Below are 19175 nucleotides of genomic sequence, written 5' to 3'. Positions count from 1 at the left end.
GTATTTATAATTGCTGCGGTTTTCTTTCCAGGTTTCCAGGGCTCCTCTGAGCCGGGGGAGCCCGGGAAACAAAATTATAAATACAACACGGTTGTTATTTATGACTGCAGCGGCTTTCCGGCCAGGGGAGCCCAGGAGAATTAAAGCTGAAGCCACCATTCAAAGTTGTATTTATAATTGCTGCACCGTTGCTTGTAGGCAAGTGTAGGCAATTATGATACTTTGCCGCCACCCGGCAGTGTTTATTGCTGCGATTTTTTTCTAGTTTCCTGCGCGGGAAACGAGAAAAGAAAGTGGCAGCAATTGTAAAAACTCCACTGGCAGCCGGCAAGTATTTATAACTGCTCAGCCTTTCATTTTACATTTTCTGTGCTTCCCTGGGCTTGGGCAGCACCGAAAATGTAAAATTAAAGTGAAGGCAGCCTCCTCTCCATGTTCAGTTCTGCTCTGGCTGCAGTAAGCAAAAGCTCCCAGTAGGGGGCTTTTGCTGCTTGATTAGTGCCGCCAGGGCAGAGCTTAACATGAACAGAGGCTACTTTATAATGACAAAATGGATGCTCCCATGAAAACACTTTGAGCCTCATTTGCTCAAATGTTTACATAAGAACTTTGTTTAATATAGGTTTTTGATTATTGCCCATCTTTTAAGACAATAACATTTTTGAGCACACTATTCCTTTAAATCGTGTTTCCCGGCTGACACCAAATGCTTCACGGTATTGCAACAATGAGCTTCATTAGACAACGGTAGTGTGTGAAATAGTGCGCTTATTTCGGATGGGTGAAGTGACTAGCTAGCCATGCTAGGATTTAAACTGGCAACTGCAGGTTGTACACCAATGTCCGACGCAAGCGATTAACCTGCTGGGCTAATTACACAGCCAACTTACTAGAAGTCCACACAGATCACCATAGAGCTGTACGCAGCTCCCTGCCCCACCCCCAAAAATAAATCCACAATAACTCCTGCCACACCTCCCCAATAAACTCAATGGATTCACTGGCGCAAGATGCTCCAAGCAAGATGAGCATTTAAAAAAAATTAAAATAAAAAACAGTATTTGCTCCAAAATCACAACTTACCATTAAGCGATATAGAAGCATAGTCTTGGCTGTGAAAGACTAGCACATCATACCCAAGCATGGTGCTGGGCCGCCATAATAAAAAAGGGATTGTCAACGTCAAGCACCCGATAGAAATTGATCTTTGGTGCTTTTAAAAAAGGTCAAATCCATCATTGCTACATAAAAAGTAGTACAATTTAATTCAACACAAATCCTAGAAAAAAAGACATCCAATAATCGAATAAGCACAGGTGCTTGCAAGCAGAACGGTTATTGCAAATCTTTAGCGTTGTCATAACAGTTGATGGAACTTCGCCCTGTGACAGTAATTTAGAATGAAGAGTTCACATCAGAAAGGAAACACTGGAGTCTCAACCATGGGCTTCCTAATAGGGTTGGCAGCTGTGCAAAAATATTCTGCACCCCGTTATGAAATTTTATAATCAGAGTTCCTAAACTAAAAATTTGACGATGAAATTTAACAGATTACAAAACATGCTTCACTTTAAATTGTGTTGCAAAATAAGGATAATTAAATGTGTAAGTTCCTTTGGTTGCTACAATACCGTGTGTCCACTGAAAGATACAAAACAGGGCTCGAAATTGAGATGAGCTTAACACTGCTACCTATGTGACAAAGTGCATTTGGCCCAATGTATGGGAGCCAATCGGGTTGCTCCATAACCAGGCTGAAGGGACAGATGGAATCCCGGGTTTCAAGCAACCTAAGTGGCTGTGCACCCGCACTCCATCCGAGGTGTTTTCCCTCCTAACCTGCTTCCTGGCCCTCATCACCTTACCCCACATGCCCCAAACTTAACTGGGCTCCTCTGCTCGGTTCCTCAGCCTGCTCCACTGTCAGCTTGATTTCCTGGTAAAACATGGAAGTGTAAGAGGGACTCCAATCGGAGCGCCAAAGGCCATTTCAATGGCAAGCCTGACCCTGCCTGGCTTTTTTTTCTTCTCCAATTACTATTAGCCCCTAGAGGGTTTGCCTCGGGTCTTGATATAATCCCACGGTCTGTGTGCTTGCCCAGCCAGGCACCAGCATTAAGGCTCTAAATCAGCTGTATTCAAACTGCGGGGTGCGACCATCTGGGGGGGCCTGCAGCCTCATGTCATATACATACACACACACTTAATGCATTTGTAATGTACACATGTTGCTTTCCTTCTACTGCCTCACATGATGACCCTTGTTCTGGAAGACTTGTTAATAAGCTATTCATTTTAGCGATGGGAGGCAAGAGTTGTAAACCGGGTTAATTAAAAAGAAGTCGGCTCTAAAAAGGTTTCTTTATAACAAAATTCCCCAGAGGAAGAACCCCCGAACCCTCCTTTATTGGTTTGGGCTCCCTCACTACGCTCAGTCGCAATGGCATCCGAGGAAAATATTTAGGCCCCCTCCACTTTAAAGAAATTCACCAGCCGCCGACTGTGCTGGTAGCAGGGTGGGAGAAGCCATGGGACTGATGGAGGCGGGATGAGGGGGGCCATGGGACAGTGGGAGGCGCACAGTGGAGAGATCACAGGGTCTGGCTAGGAGTGGGATGAGGGAGTCCAGAGAGTGCGATGGGAGCAGGTGGGGGAGCCCAGGGACTATACTGGGATCAGGATGCGGCACGTGATAGTTCATAACCATTTGGATTTACTGCCCATTTGGCATTTTTAGGGGGTCCCAAGCCAAAAAAGTGACGACCACTGCTCTAGATGCACTCTGACCTGTAACTTGGGCCCCAGGCTGTTACCAGCCGGTAAAGCCCACACAAAACGAGATAAGCATCAGGACATCTATATTGCATATGAGGAATAAGGGGGTCATGAATAATGGACAAAATGATATTTGCATCTTAAATTGGATTGGAATAATGCTATGAACTAGCACTCCTGTTTCCCAAGTGGCAACTCCTGCTCGCTGGTTAATGCTGATTTGAGCTCCTGCTTACCTATTAATTTCGATCACTGATAATTTTTTCATTTAAGAATAAATGTGTATTCAGACTAGTCAAATACTAAAGGTTCTACGCACAAATTGAGAACTTGAGCCTTAGAAGTGTGTGGCACCATAAACAAAATCCCGAGTGAGGCCAAGCAAGCAAACCTAAGATTCTTCCAACCTGTTGACACTTAGCTGAAGGTGTACATAAAGCTGCTGTACCATCAACAGAAACGCACATACCAAACAAATACCAATTAAAAATATATCAAAACAGCCGTGTTATCTCTGTAAATTAGTAGATCTGGGTATGGATTGTGAAATCAAGAAATCTCTCAAATGGGCGTCACAGTGGCAAATGTGGAACTAGATTTTTAATGAAATATGCTCTAAAAAAAAAAAGTGTCTTCTGGATGAACTTGTACCATGACCCAAAATTAAATACCCAGTCAGCCCTGAAATACGCACGACACTAATTGTCCACTTCAAGAATAGCTCCACGAAAATATGCAGGAAAAAGCCAGTGGGTTGGAGCAGTTCTCAAAATTGTGGTGTATGTTTAGAGAGACGAGTATCCAGTGAGCACAGTTGCTCAGTCAAAAATCAGTGTAGGTAAGCAACAGAGATGTCTCTTGAAGATCACAGTTTGGGAACATTACCAATCTTAGAATGCTGCCTTTCTCAGAAAAAGACTTGCAGCTGCAACATCCTGGCCTCTTAAAGGCTGGCCTGTGCTCTGATTTGTGCTGCGAGTATAGGAAAGCCGTATAATCATCCGCAGGAATGTAGGGGCAGAGGCCCTTTCAACCAGAAATGTATCTGTGTGCCTGCCACATTTGGATGCACAATATGCAGAAAACCCACACAAGAGGCCAGCAAGAGCTAGAGGACTCGAGCACGCCACTCCAAAGACAGGTCACGCCTTTGAATGGCCCCCTTCCCAAAACACATGGTGCAGCCCTGACAATTTAGTCAGTCTGACATTAAGCAGAAGGTTTAACAAGTCCCTTCTGGCAAGGCTGTCTGCCCCACTAGAATTTTTGGCCCACCCAATTGCCCAAACAGATGACCATGGGATGGCAATGTTCGGCATATTCGGAGAACACTTCTCTGCCCAAAAACGAGCACCGTGTGCACGCAGCCATGGCCATACTACCTTCTGTCGCACCGTTCACATCAACATATGCAATAAAGCTGGTAGCCCAACAAAAGGATAATTCACCTCAACTATTAAGGGAAACAATGACATGCAGTTTGAACAAATGCAACACAAATATGAAACTGATGTACATGCACACCCCGCCACGTGGGCTCCTCAATAGTTGAGGGCACGTGGTACAGTTAGGTTATGTGATCCCCACTGGCATCTCATCCTCACCAACACATGGAGTATGGACTACCAGAATCTAGGGTAAAATGCAAGGATAGATAACAGCCAGCACGGATGTATATACCATAAGCAAAGGCACCAACACCTCAACAGTAGCTTGAGTCTCACTGGTAAAGTCCCCATGCTGCCCGACACCACCAACCCAGGTGTTCCCTAGACGCGCCGACAGCCCCAGCAGAAGACGTCAGGCAAGCATCTCCTGGCCACAATACTGTTACTCTGCCACCCCATCATACAAAACATCCAAGCCATAGAACTGGGGGGCGTTACGTGTTCCAATAACGGAACAGAGTTAAGTTGATCACTTGTTGGAAGATCAGTAGCACATTCGACGAACAGGAGCCTAAAATTCTGCCCGACCTGCAGTTCAAGTAATAAACTAAACTACTCTTAAGAGAAATAAACTCCACTCATGAACTTAATGGCATTCTGTTTTTTTGCATTGAACATTTATGGGTATTACCAGCAATGTATGTGCCCTTTCAATATTCTTCTCCTGGAAACGTTAGAACACAATTTCCTGCAGACCACAATATTCCCCCACATAGAAGTACCATTAAAGAGACTAAAATGAGGGTACACCAGGCTTAGAATGTGCAATAGTTTGTTGGTTCGAGTTAGAGTTAAAACTCGATTACCGTTTGGATATATTAAGCAAAATGAGCACCTAACAGTGCAGGATGTTACCAGAAAGAATATGGGTGACTAAACTGATGGGGAGAATTAAATATGAGGGCCGGTGCAAGTGTAAATCCCCCCCCCACCCCACAATGCAGGCGCTCACTATTGATCCTAATTCATAACAGCAGAGGCATGTAGAAGGTGCTACAGGCAACTTCCAACCAAATACTCATGAAAGTGATTGTGTATGGCAATCCATAAATCTATGTGATCCAACAGTCAGAACTCAGCAAGCCAACTAGTTTTGAAGGGCAACCATATCCATCTGTTTTGAGGCTAAACATTGGCCACCTCGCCTGTACCCTCACGAAGGCACGGGCTGGATGTGTTGTGGCCCCAACAGACAGGGATCACAGGCACTGGGCTCCAGTGCAGCTGCCCCTCTCCAGCTCTTTAGTCCCTCACCAGCACCCCACTTCTGATACGTCGATACGGATACATATCGATGAGGAATGCACCCGGATACATATCGATGAGGAATGCAAATAAAATCCCATACGTCCCAATCCTGTTTACAATGCATCGCCTTACCACTCCATGAGATTTCTAAGGTCAGCCAGCTTCGGCTCTGGGACCTGACTCCCCAAAACAAACGTGGTTTTCGGCTGAAGCTGCTGAGCTGAGATTATCACTTTCTACCCCACTCAACATGTGACGTTCCACCTAGACTGCTGCCAGAGGCTCTGTCTATCAAGCCACCTTCCATGGACAACGGTTACCACTCAGGTCCCATCCAGGCAACCTGCCTCTTCGGCTTGGTGCTGATCAGGGAACTATTCAAAAACGTATAGACAAGATGTTCATTTTTCAAAACCCTTGCAATGTTTCCAATGGATCGAGCTCGGACTACAAAGCCTGCAACACACCTGGGTTCCAGCTTATAAATTCCAGAGAATTGACAGATAATCTATTTTTGAATTATTGATGCAAAGGGACACTTGCAGAATCGGATCATGAAAATGTCAAGCACATTGTATTGCGGACATTGGAGGGGAGGCATGGTACGCATATGGACTGGTGTAATGCAAGATTTTAATTATATCACATTAGTTCTAGGTCACATGGATATTGCAATTATTGCATACAAAGATTTCATAAATTACTAACCGAGTGTACAGTACCTTAAAAAAATGGTACTCCGTAGCCTACACATATGCAGTGGTAGAGTGGATTTTGCGCAGTCCGAGTTTGCTAGTTGACATAACATGTTTACCCACTGCTCTGCATCTACAAACATTTGCTAGCCCCTTCTGCATGGGCTCTGCCACTCCTGAATAGGTTCATAACGAAAAACCAAGGCAAAAAATAAAATTGAGCGACTTACATTTGACATTTTTATTTAGGATTGCAAGTAAAGGTGTACAATCTCCAATTAAAGATTGCGGATTTAGTTTCCTGGCTGGGAATTCCTAGGTGGACACGAGTACTGCGTTGGTTGGGAGCATCTTAAAATGAGGCCGAGAGTTGAAAGGCTGGGTGTGGGAGCAAGTAGGGCTGGGAGTAAAAGTATGGAATGCAGAGGACAAAGACAAATTGAAGTGTTACGTTTTTCAATGTTTTGTATAATACGATACTTTTCAACCTATTGGAGCATTAAGAACTTCGTTAGTTTGAAAAATCCCCCAGCTGTGCACTAGTTTATGTGGTCCCTGGCAACCTCAGAACTGAAAGACTTCCATATTTCACACATATGCCAGGGTGCACAATTCACACTCGTCACGGGCTGGTGATAATACTCTTGGCGAGAAAGAACCAGTGTGCTGTGCACGAGTAGAGTATGGAGGTGGCGAGTGGACTTTAAAGCTGGCTAGTAAATTGCACCTTGGTGGTTACCAACCTGACACAGAAATGAAGAAATCTGATGAAGGGAAATCTGGCCCGGGTCGATTAGCCATCTGGGAGAGAAATAGCTCAATCATCAATTAATGGATAATTTTTTTCCCACTAAGACATACAGAAGAAGTCCTGCAACATCAAAAGCATGCAACCATGTAGAGAAGCTTACTCCGACGCACGTCAAGCCCTTTGCTAGGCTCAAGTTGCTGCTCGACACTTGCTAGAAAGAGCCTGTTTTCCTACACAAGATCAATTGCAACATTGTTCTAAACAGGAATTTCCGCCTCTTCAGTCCTCACTACCTCTTCACAGTGATGTCATGCTCCGAAAGGGTCCCCATCCTTTAACCCCAGTGGCTCACCCATGCTTTCCCCTGGAAGGAGGGCTCCTTGACAGGCTTTGCCTTCTAGTCCCCTCCTGACTCAGACATACTTCGGAAACTGCTACATTAGTGCAGAGGTATAGAACTGCGCTGCTGATGCAGCATGGTTTAGACAATACAAAAGGCCTTCTAAGCCAGCCTAATCACCCAATCACTCAATTACAAGGGAAACAATGATAAAACCTCTTACGCACTTGCAGGCTGCCTGGGGATTTTGACATGAGGCAGCACCTCTGATGTCGATCCCAAAAGTGACCTATAGTCATGGTTGGCTAAAATGTCCCCACAGGTGGAGGTCAGGAAGGTATCACTCCAAAAGCTAGAGAATGCACAGGTCAACCTGCTGCATCTTTCAGTCAACAGAAAACAGATACTCGACCTGGATTAAGGAACCGGAGAGATTCACAAGGCTGTGAAGCCAAACAATATCAAGAAGCTCCCAGCCAGGGTCTTCCTCTAAATAACTATGCAAAAGGTGCTACCTATGTTCAACACCCCATCCTCAGAAGGGAAGACACTCTTCCTGAGGAATTTGTTCTAATGTTGCACGTCCAATAATGGCCTGCGTCCTTAAAGATTAAACACGTTCCATTACTACTGCGACGGAAAGATGAAAGATGTATTAGTGCAAAAGAGAACCCAGTCGGTGCAAGGGAAAGCAAAGTAGATTTTGATGCTGTTGGGAGGACAGGGCCATGGAGGCCTCAATGGTTTGATGTGGTCCTCTACAATGTACATTATTGCCAATAGCCAAAGGTTCCACTGGGTTGTTGCTCAGGGCTCAATTTCCACTCACCACCTGGCGAGAAAATAATGGTGTGCTGTATAGATGTGGGAAACTTAAAAAGGAGCAATTATCTCCCCCACCCCACAATAATCAAGAAATCCAGGAATCGAATAGGCCCAGGAAGTCACCAGAGCCAATCTTCAGCCCTATTTCTACAGTTAGCTTCGGGCAGTGGGTGTAAGGCATAGGCTATGGGGGCCCTCCTGTTTGCCCAGTCCACAATGATACCAGTCAGTCAGAAAACATACAGGCAAGATGAATCTACATCTCCCCTGCAATCATAGCACACTGTTTGAATCAGCTGACTGTGAATCTTTACCATTAAATCTATTTGAATCCTGATCTCGGTGCCTGAACACCTTAGCACACACATCTGCATAGTTACACTGCAGCCCACATATTTGGTACAAGCTAGTCTCACTCTTTCTGCATACCCAAAGCCATATAGACCTAAATGCACACCATTGTTTAGATGACCATCTCTGAACACAGATATTGAATGTTTGTTAACCTGCACATCCGCTTTTAAATGTGTATAGCTCGCTATAGTGGTAACTCCATACCTAGATTAAATCTTTGTTTTGCCCGACATTGCAGCGATTGTCTAGAATAAATCATGTTTAGCCTGCACTACATCTGTAAAGCTAATAATACTCCCACGTTCATACCAAACATTACTGCATTCGTCCAGCAGTTTAGATCCGATGGCTAATTTGAGGTTCTGTATTCAGCCTCTGCACAGCTATATTGACGCATACAGTACACATCCGGTTAATCATTGATCTGGTACTCCCATCAACTGCGCTTCTCACCATACAATGTCGCTCAATGTAGCTGCATATGAAGCACATAAAAGGTTGGTGTGCACATACACAATACAGAGCTAAATTGAATCATTGCGTTGGCCCCAAACATATGCAAAACCTGCATATCTAGGATTTAACCGAATGTTCAACTAAAGAAAAGCTCCAATGCAATAGACAAAATGACATTAAGTATCACTTGGAACGGTGGGGGAGCTCAGTAAGACCAGCTTTGAAGTGATCCAGTTGGTATGGCTTCTACAGGCAGCCGGGTCCAGAGGAGTAGGGAAAAAAAGCAAAAGAGGCACAGGGAGGGTATGGATGGTGAGGTTGAGTGCAGGAGGAGATCAGAGGGAAGGAGATGGCGAGTAAACCGAGATACAGACAAGTACTTAGGAGCAAGATCATTGATGAGCTTTGCAGACTAGGAGAAGGAACCTGAAAAGAGCGGTGGTGCATGGAAAGCCAGTTGGTAAAGCCAACCAAAGTGGTCGGTAAAGCCAACCAGAAAGTGGTCGGTAAAGCCAACCAGAAAGTGGTCGGTAGGCAGAAGTGAGGGCGGATCTGGGTAAATTGTACAGATTCTGGGTAGCAAAGCAGAGGACTGTGTATAGAGTGAGGAAGGAGTAGACCCCCTCCCCACCACCCCCCAATCACCTCAGGGCAGGAGCAGCGGCCATGCGAACGCCGCAGGAGCAGCTCCACCCTCGGAAAGTGCTCCACCGCAGGAGCAGCCTAACCCAGCACCTCTGCGCTCCTTGTTTCTCCAAATCAGCTGATCCGAATTAGGCTGATCACCCCTACAAAGCCCAGCAGATTCTGGGCTCCACGCTGCCATCAGACACGTGGAGCGAATGATCCGCATTGATTGGCGGCCAAACCTCGTCCTAAAATGGCCACTGCAACCTCTTCAGAACTTTGTTTACCAAGGTTGCTAAGCAACCACTGCAAGCGTGCTCTGCCTGTTACGAAGAAGGGCCCTTATGACTAAGGCCCTCACCTGTCTGGACATTTTGGGGGCGTAGGAGCCGTGGCCCAGTCATCCTGCCCGACTTAGCCTTCAACTGTGTGCACCCAGAGATCCAAGTACACTATAGCCTCTCCAAAACTATCCTCATCAAGAGCGCTCTAATCAACGCCAGATCACTCCCAGCCCATGCAATTGACAGCACAAGACCTTGACTTCTTAGCCATCATGGAGACCTAGTTACATGCCGCAGCAGGTCCCTCTACCATCCACAGATGTGACAGACTAACCAAACCAAAGGTGGGGGTGTTTCCTTCACATCCAAAACATCCTTAGGCCTCAGCTCACCATGTACCTTATCTACAGGCCACCTGGACCAGTATCCACATTCGAAGACGACATTGCTACCCTTCTCTCAGCAAAAACCAAGTTAAGCTATTCTACTAGGCGACCTCAACCTCGGCTTCCAAGACACCAAGGGTACCAAAGCCCAGGACATTGCCAACACAATATCGGAATTGGGGTCATCCACCGCATATTTGAACCCACCCCCAAAAGGTAGGACTCTGGACAGGTTAGCCAACTGTAACATTAACATCCTATCCAACTCGCCAGGCATCTAGTCAGACCACCATTTGATCTCCATCAGTATGACAACGAATGCCCCAAACAGAACCCCTCTCCTCCAATATTCACGGCAGGGACATAGCAGAGAAATTGATCCCACTTATACTACCCATCATCAACAACCCCATCAAATCACACCCAGACCTACGCTAGCTGACAGCTACAACCAAACCCTCCTCAAGGCCATCAATTTGATCGCCCCACTCAAACTACGCAAGCCAAAACCCTGCGTGCAACTTAACTCATGGTTTACGCCTCACCTCAGAACCCAGCGTAAGAATAAAGAAATGTAGAGGCCCTCTGGAAGAGCCTCCCTATAGTGACCAATAAGGGCAACATGATAGCATCCCTCTCTACAAAGAGGCGATCTTTGAAGCCAAAAAAGACATGTACAAAAGGATCATACAAGCTAAATAAAGTACTAAAGAACTCTTCAAAATCCCTATGGTCGAAGAAAAAAAATGGAATCCAAAAGAAAATCTAGTCTCACTCGCTTCACCTCATAGTACACCACAAGCTTCACTGCAGAATACCCGCAAATCATTTAACTTAACACCCCTCTCATCTAAGGATGAATACTCAAACTAAAACCTACCAACTGCCAATGAGACACCTGCCCAGCCCACATCAAGAAAGTAACCAAAGAATTGGCTCCTTTTATCACCTTCATAATCGACGCCTCATTCAATACAACCAGGGTTCCCAACAACCTAATAGATACCTGGGTTCTTGCATTACCGAAGAAACTCACTAGATCCGAGTATCCTTACCAATTATAGGCGCATTACCACTTTCCCCTTTCTTTTAAAAACCCTGGATAGAGCAGCGTACCTGCAGATCCAGGAGCATCTAGAAACCAACGACGACCTTGGGCAATCAGGCTTCAGACCAAGGCACGGTACTGATTCGGCCCTGATTGACCTGAAAACTCAAATGGAAGAACTAAAAGACAATGGCAAACTTGCCACCCCCCCCTTACTGCATGTCGGCTGCTTTCAACTTGGTCCATCACCAAGTCCTATGCGACCATCTAATTTGTGCTGCACACTTCCCAGACAAAGCCACCACCTGGGTCCAATCATTTCTGGAGAACAGATCAATTAGTGTCTTCTCTCCATCAGCCTCTGCAGAGCCTGTACCAGTCACATGCAGAGTTCCCCAAGGCTCACGCGTGTCTCCAACTCTTTACGTGTTCACGAAGCCCCCCCCCCAACCTTGAGCATTTAGGTGTCACCTACACAAACAAGGACACTCAAATACTCATCCCCATCACCGGCGACCACATAGCTGATTCCAAGGCACTGAATGACATCTACCTTGTCATTCAGGCCTGGATGGCGCAACATGTGCTCCGTCTTAAAAATAATACAGAGCTACTCCTCCTCGGATCACAACAGAGGCTCAATAAGCTAGACACCACCTTCGACTCCATCATAGATGGCAAGCCCATCAAGGTTTCCAAAACGTAAAAACTCTTGGCATTTACCTAGATTCCATTCTAACCTTAGACAAATGCTATAACGCCCTCCACGGCTTACACATGCAAACTCTTTCCTGCAAGCAGACACTTTCTCACCACCAATAACTGCACCACCATAGCCAGAGCTTTAGTTTTGTCGAAACGGACTACTGCAATGTGCTCTACTAGGGACTTTCCGCCAAAATACTAACAGGCTGCAAGTACTGAAGAACAACTGTCATGGCTGCCATGAATATCCCCAGAGCCCAACACATCTCAGAATTCAGACAGTCTCAACTGGCTATCGGTCAACCAACGGACCACATTTAAATCACTGTCTTACGCACAAGTGACTCGCCAACCGTGCACCAAGTTACTTGTCCAAGCTATTCACACGCAACATCTTCGACCGCCCCGATACAGCTGCCCAAGATCCCGAGGTTCAAACTACAGAAGGTGGTGGGTGGGCAAAAAGCAGCTTCCCTGTGCTCGCAGCTAAACTGTGGAATACTCTACCCATCTCACACAGAGCTGAACCCTCCCATCACTCCTTCAGAAGCAAAGTCAAAATCTGGCTACTAACGCAAGAATAGCTCACCCACCCTAGACGCCCTTCCCACCGCACACTGAACGCACCAATTTGTAAACATGCTAAATGTAATACTACCTAATGCAATGCCAATGTCATTGCTCAACTGTCCACTGAAAACCCTGTATAATATGCAATATGGAATGTATATACCAATGTATACTATGTAATACTGAATGTACATATGCAATCCTGTAATGTAACTATAACATTGTAAGCCAAAGAAATGAACCCAGATGCAAAAGGGCTTGGTGCGCTTTACAAATAAACAAAACAAATACAAGGAGTGGGCTTGAGCAGTAGTCCAGTTTGCTGAGCACATGAGTAGAGATGGGAGTGTTTGTAGAATGGTTAGTAAGAAAATGGAAGACTTTTCCAAATGTTGGAGGCCAATACAAGAAGCAAAGGCAGTGGTAGTGATGAATTGTGGCAGTCGGTTACTATCAAAGAGGACTCCAAAATTGAGAGCCTCAGGCAAATGGCGGTATGCGAGCGAAAAGTAGGGATGGCATTGGAAGCTGGGGGACTTCAGTTTTTGAAGAGTTTAGCATTTGGCAGCAGAGAACCATCCTGTAATGAATTGCAGTGAGACGGTTGGTACTCTGTACTCTGTTCAGAGATGTGTCTTCAGCAAAAAGATGAAAGAATAAGATAAGTATTCAGAGGTAGCGGGGAGCACAGGTTTGGGTGTGCAAAGAGATAAAGGATCATTCTTCCTGGTAGGATGTTATCCAGGCAAGAGCAGATTTGTGAACGGCAAGGTACTGGAGAGTAGGAGAGGGGAGACTGTGGCAAAAGTGCCAGAAAGGTCAAAAGGATTAGTATAGAAGAGAGTAAAGTGGCGACCCACTGTGTTGCCCCCTACCCAATTACTTATACTAGACCAACCCATTGATACCATCCAGCGTTCCGAACCAAAACATGCTAAATCGTATTGTCATTTATATAGCACCTTTTACCATTATAGTCTCAAAGAGCTGGCAGTGGAAACTCCCTCAGCGGACCGAAACCCAGTGTTGGAAATCAGAGTAGGTTTAGAATGCGTGCATGCATTTGGCCACGATAAGGCTTAGCAGGCTGGCCAGGCTCCGGTGGAAACAACCCATGAAGAACAGGCAGATGGATGAGCACAGAGAGTGGTCAGGAGATGACACGAGTGCTAGAGACTCGCTATGTGTCCATCATGCCCCGAAAATGTCATACTTCTTCGCTGCATACTGATGTCAGTCAGGGTGTTGAGGCATAGTCTGGTGTTATATAGACAAAAACTTTTAGTGTCCAGCTAGCCATGCCTCACGCCATGTATACATACCAAGAGCACCGATGTAGCTCATCTTTGATGTCACTGTGCCGCCCAAGTCTAGAGGAAAGAAAAAAGGGGCCAGCTACCCTCGTAGACTGTTATCCTCAAGGATTTCGGATATTGTGGTTCTTACCAGATATCTTCTTGGTTCTATGTATGCTAACAGCAGTCTACTAAATGCAATAAAAGAACCTGTCAGCCATGGCATTCTGATAAGTGTAAATGTCACAAAATTGCTAAAATGCACCCAACAATGCAGTATGCGCTATTTTTGCACATCTGCCGCTTTTTAATAAATCAGACCCCAAATTCACAGCAAGTACTAATCGCCAGTGCCCATAGAACCAGCGGCTCCAATCCCTGTACATCACGTTTATGACGCAAATTCCTTTGCGGCAAGAATTATTAGCACCAACAAGGACACTACGAATGGAATTCTTCAAGTTTAATAGTTACTAAGAACTGTTTTACATTAAGCATACGTTCATTTTTATTCATCTTGCAGTAAAATATTGATGTAAATGCAACTATATCCAGAGACCGGGGAGATTCTGCCCATGGGGGCAAAAAACTAGTTTTGTTTATATCTTCAGTTATTAAACTGGATGCATACTAAAAAGTGGTCAAACTACCCTTATGACCAAACTAAGATAAATCACAGAAAATAGAAATATTGCATGTGTCAAAAAAAATAGGAACTAAGTGGCAATGACAAACAAAGGCTTCAACTTTAGGTGCCAATCAGTCAACACCATAATGTGTTCAGTCTCTACCAGTTAGTAGTAATACATAGACTGGCGTGGTGGCAGTCCTTTCACTTAGCCATCAGGTAGATCACAGTAAAAGGCTCACAAGGCACTGTGAAGACTGAAGTTAAAACAGCCATATCCCTCTTCCTCAATTCACTCATACTATTCGCTAATCTCAGATTGGTCGTCTTTTATATGGATTAATTAATGAGTGCACTGGGTCGTGGACCAAGAATAAAACAAACTGATTGGATCTGATAGAACACATGTAAGAGGGGTAGCACATGAGTGCCCGATGAGTCAAAAAGGAGAACCATGCTGGCGAGGACAATCGCACACATGGTGGCAGCCCTCAGTGGACCTCACCCCTAATTGGTTAGTGTGGGTCAATCCCCAGCCAAAATGGTTCTCCGACAAGCAATGTTAAGTGGTGGTGCGGTGTCTGCTCCCAGCAGACAGCTTCACATCAATAAAACTCCTGCCGGCTGCCAATAACAAATTGAGAGAGATGTAATCTCCAAAGATATTTAAAAGCAGGTTAAGTATTGAGGACTTACGGATTGGAAGAGGAAAAAGATGGCAAGACCAACTATAAACCGGAGCCTTTTTGTTACTAGCTGTAGGAAAGATCATAATTGCACCTTTCCTTCCATTTCTATGGATCCTCAAACTTTCCTTTTATTTTTGTATCCAACCTCTTTTAACAGCCTTAAGCTTCACTGCACTGTCTTTTGCCGATTTGTTTTGAGGAATCCGGCATGTCCTTCAAGCTGCCAGTACTAGGAAACATTGTTTCCCTTAGTCTTGTTACTTGGTTATCACTTGTGGTAACTTATTGTACAATGCATCTTGCAATGCAGTACAATGGGGTGCACTTTGTTTTACCCTAGACTTGCAATCAGAGGATTTTTGGTTACACCAGGTGTGCTAAATGGACAAGCTGGTGGCATCAGTGACTTTACAGTTTTAGCCTAATCACGTCTGGCTACTGGTCAAAGGCCATACCACAAGATTTTTCAGTTGTCTTTTAGCCTTCTTCCTGGCCTGTGAGGCCAGGAAAATCCTTATATGGACTTCCAGTACTCAGGAAAGCAGAAGCTTTTGGCGGGCTATGTGCATTTGCTGCCAGGAAGTGGGCTGGGACTGTCCACATACTGGTGCCAGAGTGTCTGGGTGGAATGAATGCGTTTCGCTGCCAGTGGTCCGGATTGGACCACTGCTGGGGTGTGGGGCAGATCTACTATTGGCTAGTGGGGCTGGAGCTCCTTCCTGGTTTTTAGGCTAAGAAGAGGACCCACTCTAGAGATCCTGGATGAAAATGAAGGAGCCAAGACTCCCATCCACCTGCAAGACACAAGGAAACCAGAGGCCAGTCGGAAGGCGGCTTGGTGACCAACTTCTGCTGCTGTTCTGGGATAGCCCTGTCTTGAAGGTGACCTCCAGCAGTCTGTGTAGGAGCTGTAGCCCTTGGAGTGGAGGGAACATCCATTCTCAAAGTTAGCTCGGGGTTTGACAAGTCTCATGAAGCATCAGAGTACAGGGGGTGAGTTATAGAGATACTTACCTGCCCATAAACTGCCCTTTAAGTATATATTGAATGAACATAGCGAATATGTTATAGTATTTTTTTTTTATAGAGTATGCATTTAGTGTGGAGGTTGGATTTTTAGGGGTGTGAAATGGGGGTTTGGGAGGACCCCCAAAAAGGAAATTCTCTATGAAAATGTTATAAAATATTCAATGTACATTCTTTATAACATTTTTCGGTAAAGAGTAAAGACATGGAACATTCAAAAGTTTGGTAACTTTTTGGCTTCGCCATAGTTCCTTGATACAAGCACCCAGTAAGTTTAGAACATGTTATTGTTTAGATTAACTTGTCACCCCGACACCTGGAACTGTTCACTGGACCCCTACCTTCATTTTTTCCACTTCAAAGAACTGTATGAAAGTTTGCTGAACTTTTGGGCACAAGGACCCAGAAAATTTAGGGCTGGACTTCTGGAGTTAGGGATTATTCTTTGTAGACCATTAGTATTTGCACTAATCTGTGCCTTTCTTTTCAGGCGTTTGATCTGTATTTTGTCCCATAACTGTATATCTAATGTTAGCGTTGTGAGATAGTATTACTTGTTGTATTACCTGTTTATAGTAATTTTACACTGTTTTGGCCACAAGTAAATAGGTTTTTGTACACCTGATGTGTAATCTTTGACTGCTGCACCGTCTGTACTCACGTGGACCCCTTAAAAGCTCACCATCTCGAAACCAAGGATCCTCCTCATCGGAACACCAGCTCCCTCCTTTCCCTTCTCTCTGGCTACCCTCTCTGGGCCCTCCTCCTGCTCCCATGAGACGAAGAACCCTAGGGTCATCTTCAACTCCACACTCTCCTCAGATCTCTTCACACACTGGCCACCAGGCTACCCTCTGAACTTGGGCCCAGGCTCCTGCATGTCCAATTACACCTTGCACTGCCTCCCAGCTCCCTCAGCACTTGTGGTTTGTATTATACAGTCCCTTCTCTCTGCACTAGGAGCCACACGATGGCTGCATTTTTAAATTTACCTGCACTATATTGAGTTACCCGCACTTCTCCCTGTGATCAGTTACTGATTGTACAGGGCTCACAATGTCAACTCTGCATTGGCAATTAAGAAACAATGTGCTGGGCTTATGTGTAGAAATGAAGCGATGAAGGACTGGCTGGCTAAATATTTCCCTCTGTTCAGTAAAAGGTTTGTCATCTGAAACAGTGTACTAACTGGCACATGCGTTGGACAGTAAATTAGGTAAGTAATGGAGTCAAACAACCACCATTCTGATAATCTGGTACCATTGGGTTTCCAACAGTGCTGGGAAAAAGACGAGCTTTCACTTTTTATAACACAAAACTTCCTGCAATTATATTAAAACAAACCAATTTCCATAAAAGGACCTAAACGAGCACCACCGCCCTAAACATGTTCACAATGCAAACAGAAAATGCACTTTTGGCCCAAAAAAATACAGGTAAACCCGATGGTCAGGATATAACCAATTCCCCCAAAAAAGGCAAAATGCGTCTTGCAAAATAAAGTGCCACATCGAGGTGCAACTATGGCTTATAATGCAATTAATGGTCTTATCTAAGGCAGACAGAAGCTATTTAGTTACTTATGTAATGGATTGCATGATCACGGACAAGGCTAAGTAAAAAAAAAATGGATTAAAGAGCAACATAATGGTACCACAATGTGAATGCCATGAAAGGAAGGGACATGCGTAAAAATGACCACACTGTGGGCCCCAACAACATAGTGATGCCAGTTCGTACCTCATAACTCCCATTATTTGTATGAAAGAAACTTGATAAAGGGGGGCTCTGTCCCATGAGGAAATAAAAGTTGTGTGTAGACTGCAGTCATCTACCTAAATCTCTTGTGCAGATTGCAAAGCCAAGCCCCAATCAGTGTACATGAACTCCAAATGTCATAAGGCACCCCTCATTAAAAAACTGAACCGATCACTGAGTCGCTCGCTGACATCGCACTTATGACTGTAGGTAAATCCTGGCCTTGCTTTCAGAAGAGCTTTAAGGATTATTCTAGCCCACTTGCACCTCAGACCACACCAGAAATCCAGTGGTTCTGGCACATGAAGAAAGGCGCGCAACAACGAAAATTCTATAAACCCTGAAAGTGCCAAAATGGAAATACTGGATACTTCACGGGTGCTCGAATGAATTTGTTATTGCATACCAATGCACTTTGAAATTAAATTTTAAATTGCTATTACAAATTTCTACTTGCTCTAAAAAAATGCTAATAAAATTGCAGTCTCAATCAAAAAAATCCAGTAATGAGATCCTATCATTCAAATACCTTTTGTGCTTCCTATTGACAATTAAGCAATTGCAATGCATTTGTGTGTATATAAAGTGTATCCGATTGGACTGCTAAATAATTCCAATGTCCTCAATTTGTGATTATTGTAAAGCGCAATGCCAAAGTGTGATATTTTAAATATGAGGTTTCAGTTAAGGGAATTCATAAGAGTACATGTTCTCTCAGAGTACTCGGCTTCTACAGAGTGATATATCACCATTTCCTAGGCCCCCAATTGGTATTAGCGAAAAGATTTTCCTTAAAAGCAAGCATCAGTATTATCAAGATATTTACATGTTTTGAAGATACATTATGAATCAATATTTATAGGAAAGTTAAGAATGCAATCATAAGACAAGATTCTGTGTTTGAAGCACGTGTTTTGCATAGAACTTTAAAATATCACTATTGAATATGTTCCTACTAATCAGTTCTCTTCCTGAACCCACAATAATTTGTCTTGTTTGCGTTGGACTTAGTTCCTAAAATGTCAGGAGCTACCACAGGGCTGTCTTGGAAAGATCTAGAGCTGAACGTCATCAGCACACGACGTAGGATGGTGGCTATTATGAAGCGTGATATGAAGGGGAGTTCTTAATGGTTTATTCCAATGCCTCATCCGGGGCAATTATTTAAACATATGTGGTTTGACTGTTAGGGGCATTTGGCGACAAATTGCTTTAACAGAAAAAAACTGGAGGGGATTATTACACTACACGATTAAACTTACAGTGG

General features: G+C 44.5%; 1 protein-coding gene across 1 annotated transcript in view; it reads right to left on the bottom strand.

Annotated features, from left to right (window-relative positions):
- UBE2L3 (ubiquitin conjugating enzyme E2 L3) overlaps positions 1–19175 on the bottom strand; it is a 97701-nt gene that overhangs the window by 69951 nt on the left and 8575 nt on the right. The gene's annotated exons all lie outside the window — the stretch shown is intronic.

The sequence above is a fragment of the Ambystoma mexicanum genome, chromosome 10 (genome assembly GCF_040938575.1).
Source record: "Ambystoma mexicanum isolate Mex_15411 chromosome 10, UKY_AmexF1_1, whole genome shotgun sequence".
Lineage (NCBI taxonomy): Eukaryota > Metazoa > Chordata > Amphibia > Caudata > Ambystomatidae > Ambystoma > Ambystoma mexicanum.
The sequence above is the reverse complement of the archived record's forward strand: the minus strand, read 5'-3'. Positions and strand labels throughout refer to the sequence as shown.